A 26,058-nucleotide genomic window follows, 5' to 3' on the forward strand; every position below is an offset into this window, starting at 1 on the left:
GAACAGAAGATCACATGATAATCTATATTAATTTTTCCAGGAAGGTCCTATTAAGGTTAAAATAGATCTCTTCTTGCCAGGAAATATTAACACACCAAACAAATTCTAACAAAGCAAAAAAAAAGAAAAAAAAAAGGATTTGAGGTTGAAATATCAGAGTTTAAGAAGTTTGTGAAAACTAAATTACTTGATGTTCAGGAGTAAATTTTGGTCAGCCTCAATATTTTTCAACAATACTAAAGTGATTCATCAAACAGTTTATCGATTGTTTATAGGCTACTGAAAATATGCTTATTTTCATCCATTCCTAAGTAGGGTCGTGGAATTAATATTCATGGAGAATAAAAATTCTTATTTTTCTTTTGGATTTGTGGTGAATTATGCTTTATACCTACATGTGCTATTAGAATTATCGCAAATACAAGTTTCCTAGCTCAAAATTGGACATGAACTTAAGTCATATTAACTACTAAAAACTGAGAAAATTTTGATACCTGAGTTTTTAAGTTGGGCAGAACATTTTCTCATTGTAGATCAATCGCACAGAGAGGAACAAGGAACGAGGATAAGCGCTTACAAGTGGTGATGGTGACAGCAGGTGGTGATTAATTTTCAGGTGATTGCATCTGTGTATAGCCTGGGGATTTCCTGCAGGGAAATGTAGTGTTGGATGGTGACAATTATTTTCATGACATAAAACTGCGTGTTTATAAGATGCCTTTTACGTTTTAGGATGGTGTCCCTCACATGAGGATGATATTAAGGCAACGCAGTCTCATCCTAGGGCGTCATATAACTGACGCTTTTGACATTTTGTCAACATCCGACGCACAAGGCACCCTTTAGCGTCAATATGAGACGTGGATTTTGGGTAGATTTAGGGTAGGATTTAGGTCTGGGGTAGGTTTAGGGTTAGACCGCTAGGAGGCGCCTTCTGGCCCATTTTTTTCCGCGTCTCATATTGACGCTAAAGGGTGCCTTGTGCGTCGGATGTTGACAAAATGTCAAAAGCATTGACGCCATATTTGGGGATACATATTGCATCTAAAAGACTGATAGCATGGTGAATGTTTATGTGGTTCAATGGTTTTCAGTGAATGGTTATATTATTAGGCTATTACTGTATAGATTATTTTCATTTTCATTTCATTTCTATTTTTATTCCTTTCATGAAAATGCATTATTTGTCCAAGGCACATACAATTCATTTGATCCATGATCAGAAAGGAGCAGATGGAAGAATAATATTCTTATATTTATCTGCCCCCTTTCTAAACATAAATAGTAGAATGATGGCATTAGCATTGTTCCCTCCACCACCACCCAAAATTTATTAACATAAATAATAGATGACATTAGCATCACCCAACATATATTAACATAAATAGTAGATGGCATTAGCATTATTCCCTCCACCATCACCCAAACTCCAACATATCTGATATTTATTTAAACATTTTACAATGATCACTTACAAACAAAATCAAAATTCAGTTTGATATAATTCAAGTTGTTTCTTTTTATAACTCCTTTTAAATTCCATAATATTTTTGCAGCTTTTTAAATCTTTCCTTAAAGAATTCCATGCTTTTACTCCAGCAACAGACAAACACATTTGTTTCAAATTTGTTCTTACTATTTGATGTTTAAAATCATACGGCCGTCTGTGATTTCCATCTTCATGCAACATTCTATTATAATAGTCCTTTTTTGCTTGTCTCAATATATTAGTCAACTTATTTTTGTATTTCTTATAGCGTTTTTCTGCATTCTCTGTTCTTGATTTAATAAACTCCTTATAAAGTCTGTTTTTCTTTTTAGAGGCATTTTTTAATCCGTTTGTTATCCGAGGTTTACTATTTTGCCTTTGTTTGGATCTGCATAGGATCTCAGGACAGTGCTTATTATACAGAGTAAGATAACATTTAAGAAAAGAATTATAAGCATTGTTTACATCATCTGTGTACACCTCTTTCCACTCTTGTTTGAATAAATCATTCCTAAACTTATTAATATGATCAGCACTCCTTTTTCTTTTGTATATTTGATGGTATACTGTTTTTTTAGACAATTTATAGTCAAATATTGCAAATATAGGCAGATGGTCGCTTATATCGTTTATTACCAACCCACTAGTAATGTAATTCTCCAAAACATTTGTAAAGATATTGTCTATTAAAGTTGCACTAGTTGTGGTTATTCTGCTAGGCTTCGTTATTAATGGATACAGCCCATTTTTATATAATATCTCTAAAAAATCTGAGTTTTGTATATGTGAATCTACCTTTAGAAGATCAATATTATAATCTCCACAAATTACGAGATTTCGTTTGTTATTTAGACCATGAATCATTGCTTCTAATTTATCCATGAAGGTTTCCACTTTTGATCCTGGTTTTCTATATACACATGCAACAACAATATTCCTATTTTGTTCTAATTCTATTTCTACAGCTACACTTTCCATTAAATCATTAATGGCTGTTGTCATGCATTTAACTGGTCTACATTTCAATTCATTATAGATATAGAGGGCCACTCCCCCTCTAGTCCTATTGACTCTGTTGGTGACATATAAATCATAGTCCTTTAATTTCAGATCAACCTCCTTGCCTTTCTTTATCCATGTTTCAGATAAAGCAATTAACTTAAATCTTCCTTTAAATGTCTCCAAAAAATGTTTGATTTCAGAAAAATGTTTTGATAGACTTCTACAATTGAAATGAATAAAAGAAAATGCCTGTTCAATTTGTACCTCATCAAGTTGTTCCTCAGTGAAATACTGACATGAGTCCCTAATATGATTAAATAAATTAATTTCTGGATCCACATTATTTTCAAAATCATATGTATCACGTTCTATATAATCAACACTTGCAAAGGCTTCAGTCTTAAATGAGAGAGTCATGAGTTCCTTATAAGAGATCCAATAATCAAGCAGAAAAAAGGAATGATGCACTCACTATTGTCATTTGTACAGATCCAGGTCCTTCATTTTTCTCACCATAATCACCTTGGCTTGTTCCGGAGGTCCATTCGTCCGGATGAAAACTTTTCCATTCCTGGTCCAAGTTGATTGAATTTTATTTTCCTTTTTCATGGTACGACTGGTCCAAGCAATTTCTGCATTTTTCTTTGTCAAGTGCTCATTTAAATACACTCCGGTGCCTTTAAGTTTCTTAGCTTCCTTCAGGATTTCCACCTTATACTTTCTACTTGCAAACTTGACAATGATTTTAGGTTTATTTTTTTTGTCCTTACTTGGAAGAATATGACATGCTGAAATTTGCTGACTGTCCAGAGGAATGGTTTTACTCTTCATGAAGCGCACCACTTGTTGCTCCAGGGTTTCAAGCTCCTCAGATGGTGCATCCTCACCTTGTTGGTCACCAGATGGGCCTGTAGCCCGGGCATAACTTTGATGCCTAGTCTCTAGGCCGGTGATTACAAGGTCATCAGCTCTGGAATACTGTTCCAAGTCATCCACCCTTTGTTCCAGGAGCTCAATACGTTCATCCTTCTGTTGGATAATAGTTTTTAGTTGCCTGATCTCCTCCATGAGGCCTGTCAGTTTTCTTTGTTGTTCCACCACTTCACTTATTTCCTTTGACATAAAATTCAGGGAATTTTTAATTTCCGCCATTTCAGTTGCTATTTTTGCAGTATTAGCCATTGTACTCCAAACAGTCTTGACTTTTGTTGGATGTCAGTGCAATTTGATGATTTTAATGGATTTCATCAGGCCTTTGAGCAGAGAGAAACAGTTGCAGCCATCTTACTCAAAGCCACGCCCCTTATTAGAGTGTTTTCTTTTTCATGATACCCCAATAAATAATTAAATACAAATTCCTCATCAGCTGTTTGTGGCATGATCCTCCTTGGTTATTAAGTGAATTGTGACTACATTCTTCTTTTAATAATATATACAGTACCTACTGTGCAAAAGTCTTAGGCATGTGCATATGACGTTCATGTCAAGTCCGCATCGTCAACTTCATCTTTGCAGCGACACAGAAAACACCAGTTTATTAATAAACAATTAAATGTTTCCTTGCTATTTCTGACGCATTCAAACTTTTGCCGGTTCGTTGCAAGCTTTATGCGTGCGGTCGTGCGCCTGAGTGCGGCTATGTAAACGCTCATTATCCTATAGCCTATTTAACTGAATTAATATAAAGGGGCGATTTGTCCACTAATGGCTTAAATGAACAACTACTAGTCGACTAGAAAAAACTTTATTCGGAGGCAGCCCTTATTCCACATGTTTTGGTACCAGCAGTACCTGGGTTGAGCGAGCGACCCTCTATGGGAACAAAGCATGACAAATTTAAACTTGATTTAATTTTCTCCGTAGCTTGAATACTCACTACATTAGGCATAAGAGCGTTAGTTAACGCTGTCCATTTATTTTATTTTTATTTCACGTTTTTAAGTACAATATTATGTCCACAGATGCTATGACGAGGGTGCCCCCCCTCCCCCCTCTCCTTCCCTCCTTTCCTCCTTTCCTCCTTCCCTCCTTCCCGTGCTACTGGTTGTATCTACAGTAGATAGTGAGATAGTGTGAGAGTGAAGATTGAGATAGTGAGCAACTCAACATGTGGGAGATATCGATGGTGACTCTGAGAGGAGAGCACAGTTGAATGACTTGAATTGAAATATGGAACGACTCCTGTCCATGCTCATGTGCACACTAGCCTAACCATATCTGCCACTTTTACACCGTCTGGACTGCACTCTAGCCTACTCATCCCTGACAGCTGCTGAAAAAGGTTTGAATCAACGATAAATGAGTTTGACGGCTAAATTCTGCGTTATGTTCTATAGTGTGTACTTCCGAGGGTTAAAGTCATCGGTTCATTCCTGTTTTGATCTGTTTTCCTGGAAAAGTTATTTATTTATTGTTTTATCATCGTTATTTTGTTTTAAGGAAATACAAATTGTGCTAATAAACCTTGAATGACGTCATTGACATGGTCCAAAATTATCTCATATTATTTTGGCCATAACATTTTGGGCGTTTTTTTCTTGTAGTGGGCGGGTTTCGTGAGCTTTTGGGCTGGAAATCACCGTCCCAATCTGGCAACACTGTCAGCGTGGGATAGGCTACGGAGGAACTTCAGTCAGTTCAGAACTGTGGTCGAGATTCCCTCTTTTCAGATCATCACAAGGTGAATATAACACTTTGTCTTTAATTATTTAGTAAAGATATGTTTATTAATTATTACATTTAAATATGGACATTTATGTTTTTTGTATTATAGTGAAACTGAAATGTACTTTAGACCTGCAGCACAACAACTAAAATAAAATAATTACATTTTAAACTTTTTAAACAGATTATAGGTAGAGTGTAATCGGATGCACTAGAGAACATTTATGGAGCTTCACAGACTGCAGGATAATTAAACATATGCACAAGAGAGAAAGAGAACAATGGTGAACAAAAAGGACAAAAAGTTACTATCTAATGAGCCGAAAAAGACGCTGAGACTAGTCAGAAAAAACAGCATTAATAGTGGAAAACCAAACTGTGAGTATTTATGATTTTTATGATTTATTTTATATTTCATCATCAATGCAATTTCTCTGGAGTCAAATCAATTCTAAACTGTGCCTTTTCATTCACGATACATGAACTTTATAGGAAAAGTATAGCCTACTATTCTGTCATTAATGAATAACTACACTGAAACAAAAGAGTAACACATTATATTATTCTACTTACTATAAAATTTCCACACATGACGAAACTTAGTGTATATTTACTATATTTAATATGGTCATGAACCCCACCAATGGGACATGTTGTCACATTTCACTTCCATTTTTTCAGGGTAAATCAAGAAAAAAGTATACACTATATATATGCATTTTTATCATTAATCATTATATCATTAATAACACAAAACCACATAAGATGTGTGTGAAATTAAAATTGTCTTTAGGATGTAAACCTCTATAATGTGTTATGCTTTTTCATGATAAGACAACATCATACAATATTTATGATATTCATACAATATATATTTATATATCCCTCTTTTTTTAAATTTGTTCATTTCTGCACATTTTGTTGAATCTGTAAGCTGTATGTAAAATTATTTCCACAGCTGCATTTGGCAGATGCTTTCAGCTCTGATTCATGAATGAGTTCTTTCATTCAGTAGGAATGTAATCCGTCACATGCTCTGCTGTTTGAGCTACACATGAGTACAATAATCCAATTGTTGTGTTTTTCATTCCCAGTTTCTGACAGTGGAGAGTTTCAGAAGAGTCACAAACAAGGTGAGAGATTTACACACACAGAAACATCTCAGGGTTACGCATGAACCCCTGGGTCCTTTTTAACTCAACACTGCGTTTGATGCTATGTGGACGCGTCCTGTGGAACCCAGAGTGTGTGTGTGTGTGTGTGTGAGTGAGTGAGAGAGAGAGAGAGAGAGAGAGAGAGAGAGAGAGAGAGAGAGTAAGAGTGTGTGTGTATGAGAGAGAGAGAGTGTGTGTGTGTGTGTGTGTGAGTGAGAGAGAGAGAGAGAGAGAGAGAGAGAGAGAGAGAGAGAGAGAGAGAGTAAGAGTGTGTGTGTATGAGAGAGAGAGTGAGTGTGTGTTTGTGAGTGTGTGTGTGTGTGTGTGTGTGAGTGAGAGAGAGAGAGAGAGAAAGAGAGAGAGAGAGAGAGAGAGAGAGAGAGAGAGAGAGAGAGAGAGAGTGAGTGTGTGTGTGTGTGTGTGTGTGTGTGTGTGTGTGTGTGTGTACAGAAGAGAGGGGGTGAGTTCAGGTCGAGCTCGCTCACACCAGTTGCCAGTTTGAGGACACGCAAGAGGAACGAGTGCAATTAACAGTGAAGCCGAGGAGAATTACACTGCAAGATGATTTATCCTCGTTTAATATGCTCTCGTTCATAGAGATTTTTAGATGGATACTGAGGCTTTTTAGGTTGAGTGGACTCTGCGATCTCTGACCCAGCTGTGTTTCCCACCAACTGACAACATGTGCAATGTGTTTCCTGCCAACTGGCATCTCTGTGTGTCGAAACACTACTGGGTGAACTGGCAGTGGGCGAGATCTCACACACACACACACACACACACACACACCAAAACAAAAACCTACATCCTAACATATTTTTCAGAGAAACGTGTATGTGAACTCAGCATGTTTCCTAAATATCTGCAAACATATTATGGTATTTTATGCTTTAGTAGAGTAAAAGCTTTAATTGGGGAGGACAACAAGTGAAGAGTGGACATAAACCACATTCAACCTCCCCTGTCCAGTTCTACACTCATAAGGATATCTGTCAGGACGATATTACAGCCACAAGTTCACTGAGGAAGTGTGCTATACTGCACTATCACATCCCATCATGGAGGGGCAACAGTGGGTGTAGTCCACTTAGGGCTGGGCAATAATTCAATGTCAATATATATATTGCAATATAATTTTTTTCAATAACAGTGATAAGTGTAGTCCACTTCATTCTATCCATCTGCCCATTCCTTGCAAACTTTAGAAAGTGTGCAAATATAGTGACTATGTTTACACAAACACCTGATGGAAGTGATATAAAAACATCAGCTTTTTCTAAAACACATTCTTACCCACCTTACCCACCCATGTGGATTATTAAAAGCATCCGCCTCAACTTTCTCTGCACATAATATAATCTAAGCCAGGTTGGAATTGGCCGCAGAGCCACAGACTTCCTGAGCATTGATGTTTAATTAATATTGATATTTAATTGGAAGAATTCGTAGGGCAAACTTCCAAATCTAAAAATGGGACTTGAGAGCAATGGAGCTAACAGCAGAGGAACTCCTCCCCATGCTCTGCATACAATCTCCACTGTTGATACCCAAACCGCCAAGTGCAGATGCTCCACTCTCATTCGTCAAGAGAGAGTCAAACCAGGGCGGAGCTACACACAGCGAATGACTAGCCTGACGTCGTCATACTCAGATTCTAGTCAGAATGAGTCTGATCTGCTCCATTGGGCTGTGATTATGAGGCGTGTTTCAACTGAACCAGGAAGGAAAATGCCTCTGCACTCAATTGGATAGACCTACAACCAATCACAGCTATCCATAATAGCCAACCAATCATAATAGCTCCACAACAGATCAAGTCCAGACTGAACTTCCCGACCTCAAATGTTGTTGGCGGGGCTAAGTTCGGCTAGCATCCCGGCTAGCGAATGCAATGAATCACAATAAAATGCTTTCAGCTCCCTCAAAAGCAGATTTCCCTCAGTGCAAATACTTGAATCTCATCCCTCGAGAGAGAATCAAACAAGAACACAGCTCTTATCTTTATAAGATTATTGTGCGATTAAATTTATGGCGCGATTTCACATGTGCTTCAGACACCGGTTTCCATGGGATGCATCCCCATAGCATCAGCGACTGACGCAGTATTGAGTTCCCTCGAAAGGCAACCAAATAGAGTTATAACTGAGAAGAAATTATGCACAAATATGTCATATTGATCTTTGTTTGTGTTATACTACATCTGAGAATGTTTTTTCTCTTTTCTCTTAGGAAGCAGCAGTTCTAATAATCGAAGCAGCAAAATATTCTCCATCATCGTCGTTGATTAAACAATGTTTATGTTATATTTTTGCATTATTATTTATTATAATACAGATTCATGTAATATAAAAAAATATCAAGCCTATGGTTAAGAAATGCACTGTTACAGAATATACTATATAAATGTAAAATCCATTCATAAAAATTCATCATATATTCTATCAGAATATAAGATGAATGTGTATAAATGGATATTATATTTATATGGATATTATATTTATAAGTACATTTCATACAGTACATGTTTTTTAATTAATCTGATCTGAATCTGACATTTACAGTAATCAGTAATCAGTGATGTAATTGATGTTTTTGCTCTATGCTACTATATATTAATGTCTGGCTCTTCCAAGCTTTATAATGGCAGTGAATGGACTGAGTGAATTTATGATGAGTGAATCCATCATAAAAGTGCGTCTGTCCATCATAAAAGTTCGTCTGTCCATCATAAAAGTGCATGGATAGATGCACTTTTATGATGGATAGATGCACTTTTATGATTTTTATTCTGACATTGCCTATTACTGAAAAATATCTAAAAATATAACTGAAAATGCAATGTTAACATTTGTAATTGATGTATATATACAGTATAAATAAATATATATATATACCTTTTTCTTTTTTTTTTTTTTACTCTGAGATTTTTCAATTATTGTCATGGGAAGAAAAGATAATTTAACATGTTGTCTACATGACGAAACCGCCTGTTCATTGACACTGATTTATGAAATACTGTCCAAAGAATAAAAAACATCCTTCTCATAATGTGTGTATTTCATTTGTTTTAGAGTTTTAACAGCTTCTCAGTGAAGTTTCTAAAGCAAAACAATTACGAAACACAAATTAGCAAAAATGTTCATCAGAGACTGTAGTTTATGTATTTCATTATGGTTTTAGTGTGGTTTGTGTTCATTTGTTACTCAACAGATATACAAAAACATGATGAAAATGGAATTTTAATTTGTTTAGAATTCACACAAAACTGTTCTGCATGTTAAACTCAGTTATTTCTTATACAAGTAGGCGTGTCTTTAAGCATGAAAAACACACAACAGAAAACTAAAAAACCTTTCTGACCTGTTAAAGGGATAGTTCGCCAAAAAATGATATTTAAGCCATGATTTACTCACCCTCAAGCCGTTCGAGATGCATATTTCAATCTTTTTTCAGACAAACACATTTTCAGTTATTTTAGAAAATGTCTTAGATCTTTCAGTGGTTATAATGTGAAGCAATGGGGTCCAGCTGATTCAAGTCGCAAAATGTGCCTGCATCCTTCACAAAAATAATCCATCCGGCTCCAGGGGGATAAACGAAGGCCTTCTGAGGGTAATCCGTGCAGTTTTGTCGTAAAAATATACATATTTAAAACTTTATAAAAGAAAATAACTGGCTTCCGGTGGCGGTCGGTGCGCGTTCATGAAGATGGTTGCTGGCATATGACGTAGGACGTACCGCAGGAAGCGTCGTGACGTAGACCGAGCGTGACAGCGCAGCCAGAGAGCAGAGCAAAACAAAACTCTACGTTCGCTCTACGTCACGACGTCATTCATCTCCATGAACGCGCACCGACCGCCACCGGAAGCCAGTTATTTTCGTTTATAAAGTTTTAAATATGTATATTTTTACGACAAAACTGCACGGATTACCCTCAGAAGGCCTTCGTTTATCCCCCTGGAGCCGGATGGATTATTTTTGTGAAGGATGCATGCACATTTTGCGACTTGAATCAGCTGGACCCCATTGCTTTACATTATAACCACTGAAAGATCGAAGACATTTTCTAAAATAACTGAAAATGTGTTCGTCTGAAAAAAGATTGACATATGCATCTCGAACGGCTTTAGGGTGAGTAAATCATGGCTTAAATATCATTTTTGAGCGAACTATCCCTTTAAGATTGCATTGTTTGGCTGAGACTATATATAATCAATTGTCTGAATCAGTGCAGACAACGGCAATGTGCATATTACATTAATCATAACTTTTTTAACAAATCTCATATTGTTGTCTGTCCATCCGTAAGATCTTAATATGATCATAATTCTATATTTTGAAAACAATATGTGAGCGCATGACCCATAACATGTTTGAGTGTTTCATAGAAATCATCCAAAAATATTTTGCTATTATTTTTTAGAAAGCATTATGAAAGTAACGCTCTGCTGCTGCTTTCATATTTATTGAAGATTAGAATATTTTTTTAAGGTTTGAACACCCTAATTTACACAGAGTTTAGTTTTTTTCTGTAGGCTACTCATGGGTTTAGCTTTTAGTGTAAGTCAATTTAACTTTGTAAACCCTGCTTTTCTTTCAGTTGTGTGTGTTTGATACAGTTAGAAACGAAACAGTGTAAAGTGAAGTGTTCTTACCAGAGGCCCAGAAAACAAACCACGATCTCCTAAGAAAATAGGTAAAAATCATGGAACAATTAAGTCATAAAAGCAAGTGTTTTCATTGAAATATGCAGCATGTTATGACCTGTTCTCTACAGCATTTATGCTTCATACATCTGTGAACTGAGCACTATATACAATAGAGGAGAGCGGGACATACACTAACACAGGGCTAGTTGTAATACACATGGTTTAAATACTTCCATGCCAACATGACGAAACTTACTAGTTGCCATATCAACACTATATAGAGAAAAAATTGCGCCAAAATTCAGAAATCTTTGGTAGATACTGAACATTTACTTAAAGCTCCAATATGTAAAAAAAATTGACCACAAGAGGGCGCAGTTTCCAACAATAACAAAGGCGAAGCTTGATGACGCTATGAAGGAGGTGACGATGGGAGATGTCGTTTTTAATGCGTTTTCACCATCTAGCGATGTATCTAAATGGAATTAATGAATCATGATCACGGATGAGGTAATTTATTCGTTTTTGTATTACCTGTATGTCTGATCGTATTATTTTATGTCATCATAATTAATGAACTGCAAGGAACGTGAAATGTTATGCTATATTATCCCGTTACAACTTACAGCTATTTGTCATTAATTCATATCTATTAAAATCATCTTTACTGTAACTATTACGTTACTTGTACAATAAAAAAAATGATTTGCTTACCTGTCTATCAATACACTCGCGAGAGCAGAGTCTCTGTCAAGTCCAAGATTGTCGCGCAGCTCTCTCCATCTCGAAAACGCCTGGCCGATATTTATCCGGGTTTTATTCCTCCGTTTGTCACACAGTCTGCGTGTCTCCGAATATGGACGCTTTCGTTTTGTTGGCACTTCAATACTCGCCAAAGAGTAATCGTGATCCATAACAGCTATAACCATACAGTCTATGGCTATAACCCTATAACCACCACTTCCGCATTTGACCATGTGATATTCCGGTGTGGTGTAATATCACATGGTCCACACTGGAAAAAAAGGATAGAGCGGACATTGCGTCACTGAGAGGCGACATTTCTTTTCCGGGACGGACAGTTATTTAAAATCGGAATTTCTCTGAAATAAAAAATCTTTGGAGACTTTTGAGATATTGTAAGTACACAACTGGAGGAAATATATCACACTGTGCAAGTTATTTTCGGAAATCTTATTACAAAATTGTTACATATTGGAGCTTTAACCATATATGCAAAAATAAATGTTTTACTTATGTTCATTTGTCATCTCTGTTTTTTTGTTTTTGTTTTTTTGTCTTAAACAAAAATCTGCCAAATGTCTTCTTTAAAACAATAAAGGGGGGGGGGGGGGGGGCACTTAAAGGGATGGTTGAATATGATTTGACTTTTCTAACTTTAGTTAGTGTGTAATGTTGCTGTTTGAGCATAAACAACATCTGCAAAGTTACAACGCTCAAAGTTCAAAGCAAAGGGAGATATTTGCTTTTAAAGAAATTGGAAATGTAAGGACTACAACAAACGGCTGGTAGAGACTACACGAGCTTCCTCACGGGTTAGTGACATCACCAAACCTAGAATTTACATAAACCCCGCCCCCGGAACACGATTGATAGATTATCATGACAGAATATGCTAATCAATGACTAGAAGACAGTTAACTCTACATCAGCAATATAAATTCATCAACTAACATAACCATGTTGTCACAGAGAGACTTGAGTCTCTCCATCTTTGTCTGACTCCGGTTTGAATATAAAAGGCTAAAAGTTTTTGAAATTTTCAGTGCATGTGTGTGAGAGGTAAAAGGACACAAGCTGTTGAAGCTCCGCCCCCTGTGCCGGGAGCAGCAGCTCATTTACATTTAAAGGGACAGACACAAAAAACGGTGCGTTTTTGCTCACCCTCAAAAAGTGACAACTTTAACATGCTATATAAAAATATCTGTGGGGTATTTTGAGCTAAAACTTCACATACACACTCTGGGGACATCAGAGACTTATTTTATATATTGTGAAAGGGGCATTATATCACCCCTTTAAGGGGTTTTAAGGGACCAGGTGGTGAACCTGCAAGTGCTGCCTGTGGAGGAGGCTGACCCAACTCTGTCCTGTTCGCGCTCTGCGACTGTACGTGGACCGAACGCAGAACTTCAGGATCTCAGACTAGCTCTTCGTCTGTTACGCAGAACTTCAGGATCTCAGACCAGCTCTTCGTCTGTTACGCAGAACTTCAGGACCTCAGACCAGCTCTTCGTCTGTTACGCAGAACTTCAGGATCTCAGACCAGCTCTTCGTCTGTTACGGAGGCCAGCAGAAGGGAAAGGCTGTCTCCAAGCAGAAGATGTCCCACTGTGTGGTGGAGAAAATGTTGTATTACTGCTCCTACAAATAAAGCTCTTTCTGATTATGCTGTTAGTCACTTGACAAAACAGGGTTGTCTCTGAGATACAAACACGTGGCTCACGGTAAATCAAGAAAACAAAGAAGACTAACCGCGTTGAGCTATAGTATAACAATGATTTGTTTTTTGTTGATAAATTGTGGGATACACAAGTCAACAAAATATTCAACATAGTTCTAGTGGTTTTTGGAATTTTAAATCAAGAATCTTACATATTGTGGCTTTAAAATACTTTTTTTAATACAGTTTTACATACTGCCTTATAAACTAACATCGTTTTAAAATATTGGTTTATAAAGAAAACATATATTCCTAATTCTGAGTATGTGAATTTTTGTGTAGTCCACTGGTAGTGTACACAGGAATTTACTTCAAATGTACTTTACTTTCCCCCACCATTGCGTATGACACAACACTTCTCCAGCATGGATGGGATTTTCCTTCAAGTCATGTTTTCTCTGTAATGCGATCATCAACATTCATCAGCATATAAATCAAATCTGCCTAATGTTACTGAATGAAAGGTTGACTGTGAAGCTTTGAGGTGTTGATGAACTCGATCTACTCCATCTGTGTTTTGATCATCATTCTGAATCTTTGACAAAAACAGTACACACGTGGGAGCAACCAATCAACTTTCGCCTCAATTTGAAGTGCTAAACCATCTCTCCCACTTGTAAATGTAACACGCACTGTCATTGGACAGTTAGAGAAACTATACGTCATTACAGCGGGAGTTTGAAGATGGACAGTTCTTGTATTGGCCTGTAGTCTCCAGGTGACAAAGTTATGTAGACTTGCGTGTCGTCCGCATAGCTGTGATAGCTGATGTTGTTGTTTTCCATAACTTTAGCTAGCGGAAGCATGTAGATATTGATGAGTAGAGGTCCCAGGATGGAACCTTGGGGAACTCCACACGTCATACTTATGTGCTCAGATGCAAAAGTACCTATGGACACATAGTAGTTTCTATTCTTTAAGTAGGATTCAAACCACTTTAGTACTGGGCCGGAAAGGCCTATCCAGTTTTCCAATCGGTTTAGTTGTATGTACTAAAAATCCCTGTTTTACTCTTCTTCTTTTTTTTTTACTCTCTCCTCTAATTTATTTTATTTTATATATATTTACTTAAGATGCGTGTGACCATCATATGACAGTAAAAGAGCACACACAAACCTTATTCTAATATGGAATTGTGTCACGAAACCACACACAGGAAACAGGGGATCCAATCGCAGTATGTTTATTTGGGAAATCCGTAACTCATAACAGTTCAGGCAGGGGTCAAAATCCAAAAACAATCCGAAAACACAAAACAATAAACAGGCAAAAGACAGAGCAGAAACAGACCTCAAAAGTGGTGTGACAAATAACAAGGACTCCGTGACACATACTAAAACAGACAGGGTTATATACACAGGGAAATTACAATGCTAATGGGGAATTGGCTGAGTGCAATGATTAGTTACAAGGGACAGCTGAGTGCAATGAAGAACAAGGATCGTGGGGAATGTAGTTCAGAATGTGACAGACACCGTGGGGAAGGAGGACATCTAGTGGTGACCCAGGGAACTCAAACCAGACACTGTGACAGAATTGTACTGGAATGGTAAAGAGTGTTGGTACGTGACAGGAGGGCATCCACTCAAGGAGACAATATGATGAACAAGTCTAAGAATGTTCCACATATGGTTGAAATACCATCATTGGCCTAGAGAGATAACATTCTGGGAGTCAAGACTATAAAGGAGGAAGGATGCCCTTCCTTCACTGTCACACTCTGTGTCACTCTGTGTGACTGTACGACTGCTGGCCTTTTCTTGCAAGAAAATAAACCTCATCAAAGACTATTGGAAATGCTTGTCTTTTATTCAGTGATAGAATTGTGTTTGCCATCACTCCTCCATGAAGGTTCTCGAGGCGATGGTGAAGCAACTCAAATTTGGCCTTACTCGTAGCCGAGCCTCCCTCATAGTCACACCACTGATAAAGACATGGGCAACTAGAGTAGATCATCTCCTCCTCCTCCTCCTCCTCCTCCTCCTCCTCCTCCTCCTCCTCCGATTTGGGCCCTTTAACACTCTCTATTGAAGGATCTGACTGGTGTGTGATCAGTTTCGACTCTTAGTGTTTCCACCTGGGTAATTGTGTGCTAACTGAGCTGAAGCTGTGCTAACTTGAGTGAACAATATTGAATGCTATGCTTTCTAAATGACAACATGTTCAACAAATCTGACTCATATGTGTCAAAACAGGAATAGTGTTTATAGTTTAGGGAAATGGGTGTGCTTCTTGATAAATGGCATTATGGTTTTGAAATTTTAGTTGGTTCAAGAAATCCACACTAAAACAACAACATGAACGAGAATGAACAAACAACTGAATTTACTGAAAGCTTAAATACACAGGCTTTGTATCATTGCAAAAAAAAAAAGAAAAAAAAAACAGAATTATAAACTATGGAAAATAAGCAAACAAAACACAATGAAACTAAAAGCAGAACATACATTGTTCTATTTAGGTTTAGTTTCATTGTGCAAGTCCCTTTCAGGTTCCGAAATCTTTTTGTGACCTTTTGCATGAAACAGTTTGTAAGTTGACATTAGTTTGAGCAAATGTTTTCTGGGCTCAAGAAGGTGGATTGGTGTTTAGCGGGTTTCATCATCATGGTATCTTACGCTACACGGCTAACTTGCTCTGGACCAGGTTTTATTCTGGGTTAGCCATCGCAGACCAAAACTGGGCCAATCAGCTGTGAGGAAAGTGACATTTACTATCCGATGCCATAAAGCCCCTCCGCCTGTACCTCTCGCTCCAAATTACAGCGGTTTATAGTGAAAGACACAAAATTGCAAAATTGGCGCTTGCAAAACCAAGGTCATGGGTTCAATTCCCAGGGAAAGCAAGGACTGATAAGAATGTAAATGTGTAGCTTGAAATGCAATGTAAGTCGCTTTGGATAAAAGTGTCTGCCAAAAATGTAAATATAAGGAGGTGGGAGTGTGACATGAGTTACAGTGTTGCAAGTCTTGAATAACTGCTCACAAGATTCCTCGAGTCTGTAATGACCGGCCCACGGGACTCTCATGCATGCACACAAATAAAAGGCAAAAAAACACAAGCAAAAAACAAGAACAGCCATATTGTGTGAAGCTTTGACCCACTGTAAACTGGGCAAAGTTATACAGTTCAGAATCATAATGAGCTTTCTTCGCCAAGTGTGTGCAAACAGACGAGAAATTTGTTGTGTTTTTTTCAGGAGCTCTTGGTACATGCATACATGCATACTGTACATACATACATACATACATACAAGTTAGACATGCATTGTCAATTTTGCTGAACAGTTTTATTATTACCTCATCAAATCGTTGAATCACTGAGTAAGTTTACATGTGCACCAATAATGCGATTATATTCAATAATCAGGACTAATGCTTCAGATACTATTGGAATTATCATAAATAAGGGTTTCCTAGTTAAAATTGTACATGAACTCCCAGTCTTATTTACCACTGGGAAACCTTTAGATACCCGAGTTTCCGAGTTGGACGGAGGGGAGAACGATTGATGCTTTGCGGTTCTTTATTAGTTTTTCCACAACCGCTGCATCACCTTATCCTGTCGTTATAGTAGAGCATATTAACATTTATGAATAACTATTTAAAGCTTATTGTATGTTTTACACCAAGCTAAAATAGCATGTATTTGACAGAAATTCCAGATTCGCCAACAAGCTGACTTTCTAGATAGAGCTGTGAATGTTTATATTGCTTTATTGAGATTTTCCCAATAAAAAGGCAAGAATAAACCTGGTGTTCTCCATGATTCCTGTTCTTGCCAACAACAAAGCACTGGGACATGACAAACTCAAAATGATAACTTCAGAAGAGAGAAGTAGGACATTTCCCATAACATATGATGGCAAGATTAAACATAGTATGACACAAGCAAACTTCTTCATTCCCATTTACATGTTATTTCCATTATTCCCTAAAAATTGTGGATGAACACCGCAAAAAAATTTTCAGGGACGTGCACAAAAATGTCTCTATTTTGATATTTTCGAATGCATTACAGTAAATTCATGCTGCACAATGTTGTGTGCATAAACTGTGCAGTCCATAGATGTGCACACTTTAGTCAGAGTGAAATATGCCTGTTAATAATGTTTACATTACCTGTTTATTGTGATTGAAATATTTTACTACGATTATGGTTGCTATGATTATAACACTTTGTTGAAACCTGCAGACTGACAGAAACCTTCTGATACTGATCAACAACAGGATATAACGTTTTTGCGTTTTATTTTTAAATTGTTTTCTATATCAACATGCGCTAGACTGTCGTCTCTGACCCAGCATGGCAAAGAAATTGTACTTTTAAATATATGCATTTCGTATGTGAAAATCTGACAAATGAACGCTTGGCCATCACAGGATTTTATATTTGTGAATTGAGTAAATATTGTGAAAAATAGGTGTTGAACTTATTTCTATCATTTGCTATGATTAAATGATCATATCAGCATTAAATCAGCCACTGTCTCTCTAGATATTAAGATCGATCAAGTATTGAAAAACACATTGATGGAGCCCTAGAAACAAAAACCTTGCTTTTACAGATCAGTATGATGATTATAGAGGTGAATTGTCGCACCAATTCAACCAAACAGGTGGAAAATACAACACAATCCACTATTAAAACCTTATACAAGTCAGGAGGAGGAGTTTACAACTAAAGATGTCATGTTTCCCTACACATATAAAGGCCTTCCTGAGTGTCTGAACTCTCAGAGCTGCGCTGGATTTCATCTTTTCAGTTCATCACAAGGTGAATAAACACTTTCTTTAATTGTTCTGTGAAAATATTTGTATTTATTTATTTAAATCTGAACATTTTGATTTATATTAGTGAAACTGAATTGTAAACCTGTGTTGCACACCAAACATTAACAAAATTTAAAATTCACTTTAATTCTAAATTGAACCTACATACATTTATTTTTAAAACAGATAATGCAATGCAGAATTTACGAGAAATCAGCAAATGGGAGAACATATATGGAGCTTCACAAACTGCAGAATAATTACTGTGCAGACAATAGAGAAAGAGAAAAATGATGAAAAAGGACAAAATGTTACGATCTAATGAGCTGAAACAGAAAAAGCCGCAGACTCTAGTCAGAAAAAGCAGCATTAATAGTGGAAAACCAAACTGTGAGTATTTATGATGTTCAGGATCAACAGTGTTTAATCTTCTCTGGTGTCTTGTAATAAATAGTCGTAAGAAAGTTCAAATGAAATGAGATATAAAAAAAAATATGTGACAGACAAGAATGAGATTTTTATGGACAATCTTTTAGTTGAACATCTGCAAAGAGACCACGCCAGGAAAGTCTGCAAAGCCGAGAAGGAAGAGAAGGCGCTTGAGAAGATCTCCTGCTAAGACTCAACTTCCCCAAAATGGACTGATCTGTCGTGGCCAGCAGTTAATAAAGAGAATCAGACAAGTTGAAGAATTGTGTAGAAAATTAAAGACCACTGTGAAAGGTTTTATGGCTGAATATGAAATAGACTGCCCGGATGGTGAAATGTTCGATTTGAAAGCAAGCTTGAATTGCTTAAAGCATAATTCAGGCTTGAACTGCCAACTTAAGTGTCACTGTTCAAACATTGTTGTTGTGATATATGTGTGAGTTGTGTGTGTTTTCACAGTGCTTCGGTTGCTGAGGCCATGCATTTTTTAAAGAAACTGTGAACGTATTTTGCTTATGACAGAGAAAAATGTGAGAGGCACGGGGTGGGGTCTCAACAACTTAATGGAAAGACTTGCCAAATAAGCTATTATGTATGTGCTGCATAAAATAAGTGTAAAGAAGTATTTGAATGTGTGTTTTTTGCAAGCTTGTGTTAATTGAGGACCAGTATGAGTCCAAGTATTTACCTTATAATGGCTGCACTATAAAGACAGTGCCTGTCTCTTTAAATTATAATGAGCAACTGCTCCAGAATGTTGTTATGGATTAGAGAGAACTGTACTGATCCCACACTTCTTCCGAAGCTCTGTTTGGTCACGTGTGGTGATTTAGATATGGTGGAGAAAACAACTATAGTGACCACCAGATGTCACTAATGCGCATTGTGTCAAAAGCTTCGAGTAATTAACCTTTTTTTGGCACAATTTGATGAAAGCTTGAAATGCTTCAGTCGGTTTCCCTAGCCTGACTACGTCAGACTTCGTACTTCCGCTTCTGTAGTCAGTCTGAGACCGCGTCATAGCTTTCCGTTTTTCTCCGGCCTGAAAACAGCCGGGCCAATCAACGAACAGAGGGCGGGCTGAGAGCCGTGACGTAGACACTGATTGTACCGTGGATGCGTAGATTTACTTCACATAATCTGCAAAAGTCGTGCATAGCCATGTTCACTCCGGTATTTCGCTCAATGGTTTTGTTTTCGCATCATACATGCATTTATAGTGGAGGTTAGATGCGGCTGAGCCGGCGCATAACACACGCCAGAACTAAACGTTATGTGATTGGCTTACGGGTAACCAATGATTTTAAACTTCAGACAATGCCAGACTCTGTCTACGAAGCAAAGAGAAGTAGCAGAATTTGGTATTACCAGGCTACGGTTTCCCATCACTAACTAACAAAACAGTGAGAAAGCAAATCCAGACAGAGCATAACAAGAAACCAGGCACAGAACAACATAATCCAAACACAGGAAAATCCAGAAACTGACCTGACACGAAACATCCAACAAAGGACAACACCGGATAAAGAACTTCTTCTTCTTCTTCTTTTAGTTATCTGGCCGTTTACTCCATAGGAGCATTACCGCCACCTACTGAATATTTTATCCACCTGGGTGATGAATCTGTATTGTTTTATTTTCTTTTCTTTCTTTCACCTTTCCTTCCTTAAAAAAAAAAAAAAAAAAAAAAAAAATTAAATTGAAGGGGGGTGGAACCGGATAAAGAGCATGAGAAACACTGTATATACACGAGTGGGAAGATTGGCAAACAACACACACTTGGGAACAATCAGGAACTAATCAACAAGAAAAACTACAAAGGACTACAAACCAGGACACAGAACAGGAAATGACATAAAAGTCCACACAAGACAGGAATCATGACAAACATGTTCATAATATAATTATTTATGAAACGAAACCAATAACTTCACCGTTATTAGAAAAATATTCAATAACTTCACAGTGTAATGCCATCAAATTCAGTAAGCATTTATCGTGCAAAAGCCATAGTTGTAACTATTATGTTATCTGCATACCAATATCATTTGTGTAAAGAATAGGTCTACTTTTTAATGTGCTATTACTTGAAAAACTAAGTGTAGTATAACCAGCAGGAGAGCAGTGATGTGTGAACTGAATTTAGTGTGTTAGTGAAGTTATTGAATATTTTTCATAATATAAAATGTGGAAAAGCACATTTTATCAAACTAAGTGTTTAAGTTTGACCAGTGGGAGACCATTGAAGTGTAAACTGAATTTGGTTACACCACAGTGTGTTAACATTGAAGTTTATGACTATTTTTGTAGTAACGTTTTTGGGGTTTTGCACTTTTCATGGTCCCTTATTCGGACTTGTCTCTCAACTGCCTTCTCATAGAGATATATTCATATTAATAAAGCTCGTTTTGAGGAAAACTGGGTTGTAGCTCGCTGTCTACATTACTATGCACATAAAAAATAAGTAGTTTACAATTCAATGTAAGTAGTCATTTAGCTCACGAATATTGATCCGGAAAGTTCGAATCTGAATATAATGCCAACTTTACTGAACTCCTTGAGACAAATACTGACTGCATTTCTTAATACTTGAGTCAAGTCAAGTCACCTTCATTTATATAGCGATTGGATTGTTTCAAAGCAGCTTTACAGTGATAATAGAAATTAGCGTAACAGTGAAGTTGCGAAAACGCAGATGCCGTGCGCATGCGCATCACGTGTTTGGTCGATAGGTATGCGCGTTTGAATATGCACAGGCGTGTAGACCTTCTTCACAAATCAACCCTCAACAAACTACATGTTAGGCCTTAAAAATGTATAATACAGAAAAGAAAATCGAGTCCAAGTTCAAACACTGAACCGTTCAATTGTTAATGTACGGAGCTCTGAAACACTGCCAGCGGTTGAATTTGTACTGTAAAGCACTTTGGTCCAACTCAGCTGATTACGCTGCTTTATTTCATGTTGTACTTTCCAGAAAAATGAGAAATGTGTTTTGACTGAACATGTTTATCATGCAAGCTTCTTGAAAACCGATAACATCTCTACACTGATCTCTTATCTGGGCAAGATCAGACATGCAGACCAGATGTTTACAGCACATCTGCTGAAAGCCTGATTAACTTTGCTTCTACTTTCAAAAAAATAAAAAATAAAAAAAATACATAGAAATACACTGTCCTGCTGAATCAGCGGGACATTAAACAGAAAGTGTTCTCACAACAGTTAAAACAATTATATACTGTATATATAGCCTATATATATATAAAATAATAATTTCCACCACCACTTCCTTTAGGGGCTCCGTAAAATAAAAATATGAACAATGAGGTACAAATACTGTAAAACAAAATAAACTAGAAAAATAGACAATATAAAATCAAGCACAAAGTGAGTAGGCCTATAGCCTATAGTGTAAATGCTTACTACATGAAACAACTTTGACTTTGCATTGCGAGAGGCTGCCTCCTTGTCATTTCTTGCTTCTAACAAAAGACAGAAAAATGCCTAAAAGCTGCTGTGTGACAAGGTGTACAGCAAACAAGCTAAAAAACCCAGAAGTAAGTCTTTATTAGCTCTCGACCCCAAAAAACGAGCGTTTAGGACATAAAAGTGGATACAGGCAGTTGAGACAGAGCATCACGTGTCTCATTACTCTGAGAACTAACGTACGCACGCTGGAGGAGAGCGTAATCGGCGACACAGGATAGTTTATCTTACAGAAATATAATATATACAACTGACATTTGGATATTTGACTCACCAGTGACCAAATGTTTAACTTACTGCGCACGTGGTGTACTTTTAGTGCATACTGAGTGTCAGGATCCCACAATTTACCCATTCGTTCCAGCCTGTATCCACTTTGATGTCCTCAAACGCTCGTTTTTTGGGGTCGACAGCTTATGAAAATTTATTTCTGGGTATCTTAGCTTGTTTGCTGTACACCTTGTCACATAGCAGCTTTTAGGCATTATTCTGTCTTTTCTTAGAAGCAAGAAATGACAAGGAGGCAGCCTCTCGCAATGCAAAGTCAATGGAGACGTTTGGTTTGTTTTCCCCCTTGGTGGGCGTGGTCTTCAGATTATGACGCGTTGCGCTCTGTCTCTATTTGAGCAACGTCCGTTGGTGACGCCCCTTTGGAAATGATTTGTCTATGGAGCTTTGCCAGACTATAACTCAGTTACAACTGAGAATGGTCTGGTTTTAACCAGGCTATAAATATTGTGAAATAAGTGTGAATTTAATTTCCGTCATTTTAATTTGTGTCTTTAGCCACCATTTAATTATATCAGCATTATTTTAAATATAAAAAAAAAAAAAATATATATATATATATATATATATATATATATATATATATATATATATATATATATATATATGAGCACCCTCTTGCTGTAAAAAGCTTTTCAGGATCTTTTTCTTTTCAGAAAACATGTGTAGACAAAAACAGGGTGGAGAGGGGCTTGTACAGATCAGATGTTAACATGAGACACAGTCATGGGTTTTGCTGCTGATAAAGCTTATGCTCAACCTCCAACAAAACATCAGCAGATCTCAGAGCTGCAGTGGATATTGAGCCTTTCAGCTCATCACAAGGTGATTATAACACTTTATCTTTAATTGTGTTGTCAATCTGATGCTTTTTATTATAAGGAAACTGAAATGTAAAACTGTATTGTATAATTATATTTATTATTAAATTATAGTATAGTTATAGAATGATGTTAAGTAAGGGATAATGTAGAGCGAGGCGGTTGTTATAGTGAATACAGCCCCCGACAGGCTGATGTTATTACATGGCTGGGTTGAATTCCAATGTAGAATGTGGTGTGTTATTTCTTGATATCAGCAAACTCAAGACTGCTAAGTGTAACATACCGTTGCCATGAAAAACAAAGTGTTGCTATGGACGCAGGATTCTTCTAACCGTAGAGACGGAACAGACTATTTTCTTCAGCGGAAGCAATACAATCGTTCAGAAACATCATTCTATAACAATAACCTGTTTCTCCATATTTTTGCTACAGATATCAAGGACAACATAATGTAAGAGAAATAAATGCATAGCAGAAGATCTGTGGAGCATCACAAACTGCATACGAACTAAAATATCCAAAAATGGCAAAGAAAGAAGACGAGATACAAACCACTGATCCAGGAGAGAAACAGACGAGCCTAGTCAGACACAACAGCATTAACAGTGGAAAACCAAACTGTGAGTCTTTATGATCTTTAAGATTAAACACTGTTACACATATTTCATCAACATTGTTCATCTTGATAGTAACTTACTCTTACTAAGTTTGTGAATTCATTGTCTATAGTTTCTCGAGAACCAGACAGACATGCAGATTGACTCATGATGAATCAGAGACACTCCCTCACCGATCACATGAAGATGATGAAGAAAGCTCAGTATGGTGCAAGTTATAATGTGTGTGTGTGTGTGTGTGTGTGTGTATGTGTGTGTGTGTGTGTGTGTGTGTGTCCTATCGTCTAAACCAGCAGACAATTCATCAACATGTTCAGTCAATGATCAAGTAGTGTATATTTTATATTACTTATATTTTAGTTGTATTAAATATATAAACAAATGGCAAGTGTTAAAGGGTTAGTTCACCCTTAATTCAAAATTGCGCCATCATTTACTCACCCTGATATTGTTCTGAACCTGCATCTGCATGAGGTTTTCATTTTCTGTGGAACTTAAAATAACTTATTTTTTAAAGGATTAGTTCAACTCAAAATGAAAATTTCCTGATAATTTCCAAGGAATAGGGCCTTATCTAGCCAAACGATCGGTCATTTTCTAAAAATAAAATAAACTTTTTAACCGGAATTGTTTGTCTTGTGCTGGTCTGTGCATTACGTCATCACGCTTTGGATGTGATTTTTCACTGAGCCACTGAAAGTATAGGCCTATATATTGTATGTATATGCATTTTTTATAATAGGCTGTGGTGTTGTAATTTTGAAATGCTTTGTATTATTTTTTCTGAATATAAAATAAAATGTTTAATGGCAGAAGATCTGGAGCATCACGAACTGCAGGAGAATTAAACATCAGGAAAAGAGAAAAATGTCAAAGAAAGAGGACGAGATTCAAACTAATGAATGGAGAGATACACCGATCCGGAGACGAGTCAGACGAGACAGCATTAACAGTGGAACACCAAACTGTGAGTCTTTATGATGTTTAAGATGAAACACTGTTGTTGTCTTTCTTCTTCTCTGGTGTCTGAATGTCACATGTTGGTTATTTCATAAACTGTACATGAAGATGATCAGATGTTTGTGTTCTAGTTTCTCCTGACACTGACGGACCTGAAGACTTTCATTCTAATGTTTCAGATGAAGACCCAGAAGAGGTGAGACACACACACTTCATATACACACTTATATTCATAGAACTGACGCAGACACGTAATATCATCAGAGAGTGTGCTTTCTCTTTAGAAAGGTTTGTTCCTCGGTGAAGAAGATGGCACCCAAAAAACTAAACAATCACCAAAACTATAGCTTTATTTTCTGATACATTCGTTTATTTTATTTGAATTTTTTTGTGTGGCACAAATCAGCACAGACGAATGGCATAGTTTTGGGGATTCTTTGAAGAATGTTACCTTACTGTATGATACTTTTCATGCATCTACATCTGCTCTACCACAGGAAAAAATAACATTGGTTCACACTTTTTATAAAAAATAAATAGTATTTGTTTACTGAACAGTTTGTGTTTATTTTTGTGTTGTATTTTAATAACTTGAGGCACATATGATCACACACTCCTTCACCTCTGCAGGAATCAGTTATGACTGACGTTTCTTGACTAAATCAAACATGAGCTTATTATTCTTCATATTTTTCATCTGTCTGCTTTGACAGCATTGCTGGACGATGACATCACTGTTTTCTCCTGATGATTTTGACAACAGAAATGAATCAATCGAAAACTTAGACAATGACTTTCTTCTAGATCTGCTGTACAGAAGAAACAAACTTAGTTGCATTATTTTCCTGTTATCACTGTAAAGCTGCTTTGAAACTATCTCTATTGTATAAAGCACAATATAATAAAGAGTGACTTGAGTTGAGCTCCTCAAAAGCTTAAAGTACATTTCTTGAATAAAGTTATTTACAGATTACTCCCATCTCTTTACTTTATTTCTTGTGATCCTCTGGAATTGCAACAAGACTGCTGTTAAAACCCTTTGTTATAACCTTCTGTATTCATACATTATATAACAAGAAGAAGTAAAGTTCCTCTTTAATAAAGTACTTTTAAAATAATCATTTGTACATACATGCGTGTTTGCATAAAACATTAAGATAATAAAAGAGAGCAGCAAAGCACAATGCATATCTTAAAACAGCCTTTGCTCTAATGTAAATGACTGGCATTATTACCCTTCCTCATGAGTCATGACAC

At 36.8% G+C, this 26,058-nt stretch overlaps 3 long non-coding RNA genes across 5 annotated transcripts; all 3 read left to right on the top strand.

The window, feature by feature from the left end:
• The first annotated feature begins 5,038 nt into the window (after positions 1 to 5,038).
• On the top strand, positions 5,039 to 9,360 carry LOC311077278. The gene is made up of 4 exons (XR_014604847.1): positions 5,039 to 5,171; positions 5,340 to 5,533; positions 6,250 to 6,288; positions 8,539 to 9,360. It is a non-coding gene; the product is annotated as an uncharacterized lncRNA (long non-coding RNA).
• An 8,787-nt stretch (positions 9,361 to 18,147) lies between these two features.
• Positions 18,148 to 19,247, top strand: LOC311077282. The gene is made up of 3 exons (XR_014604851.1): positions 18,148 to 18,198; positions 18,381 to 18,584; positions 18,731 to 19,247. It is a non-coding gene; the product is annotated as an uncharacterized lncRNA (long non-coding RNA).
• Positions 19,248 to 23,087: 3,840 nt separating this feature from the next.
• On the top strand, positions 23,088 to 25,774 carry LOC311077285. 3 transcript variants are annotated; one of them, XR_014604855.1, is made up of 6 exons: positions 23,088 to 23,225; positions 23,657 to 23,844; positions 23,954 to 24,063; positions 24,655 to 24,808; positions 24,933 to 24,997; positions 25,515 to 25,774. It is a non-coding gene; the product is annotated as an uncharacterized lncRNA (long non-coding RNA). The 3 variants fall into 3 exon arrangements; XR_014604856.1 differs by having other exon boundaries at positions 24,658 to 24,808; XR_014604857.1 differs by having other exon boundaries at positions 23,954 to 24,044.
• The last annotated feature ends 284 nt before the right edge of the window (positions 25,775 to 26,058 follow it).

This window comes from Abramis brama, assembly GCF_963993115.1.
Source record: "Abramis brama genome assembly, contig: SCAFFOLD_47, whole genome shotgun sequence".
In the NCBI taxonomy this organism is placed as follows: domain Eukaryota; kingdom Metazoa; phylum Chordata; class Actinopteri; order Cypriniformes; family Leuciscidae; genus Abramis; species Abramis brama.